The sequence below is a fragment of the Antrostomus carolinensis genome, unplaced genomic scaffold, assembly GCF_000700745.2.
Source record: "Antrostomus carolinensis isolate BGI_N321 unplaced genomic scaffold, ASM70074v2 scaffold38051, whole genome shotgun sequence".
NCBI lineage: Eukaryota > Metazoa > Chordata > Aves > Caprimulgiformes > Caprimulgidae > Antrostomus > Antrostomus carolinensis.
Window position 1 is genome coordinate 912 of NW_010296920.1, and position 435 is coordinate 1,346.

The window sequence follows — 435 nt, forward strand, 5'->3', positions numbered from 1 at the left end:
AGGGGGTGGGAGACGTGGGCGGCTGAGCGGTGCAGCCCCATCCCGTGGGTGCTGGTGTGGGTGGCTTTCCCAGGCGCTCTGAATTCCTTGGAGCGGTAGCAGGACCCCAGTCTGAACTGCTGCTCCAAAGGTCTGTTTTTCCAAGCCTCAGCCCCTCTGTCTGGCCACAGCGACTGTCAGGCTTTGTTATTCTGAGCTGGCGCAGGCAGTGCCAGCCTGGGATTAGGGGGTCCCAGCAGCCGACGGGAGCTGACTCCCAGCGTCGTTTCCAATCACCCAGTGGGGCGTGAAGCTGTCACCCTCACGCCGGCCCCGCTGGGGCCTGAACGCTGCTCTCCCAGAGCCCCACCGCACCCAGCTTGCCCTCTCCCCACCCATGCAGAGGTGACCTGCCAGGATGCTGTGCCCGGCACCCCATCTGCCTGGGGTGACCCC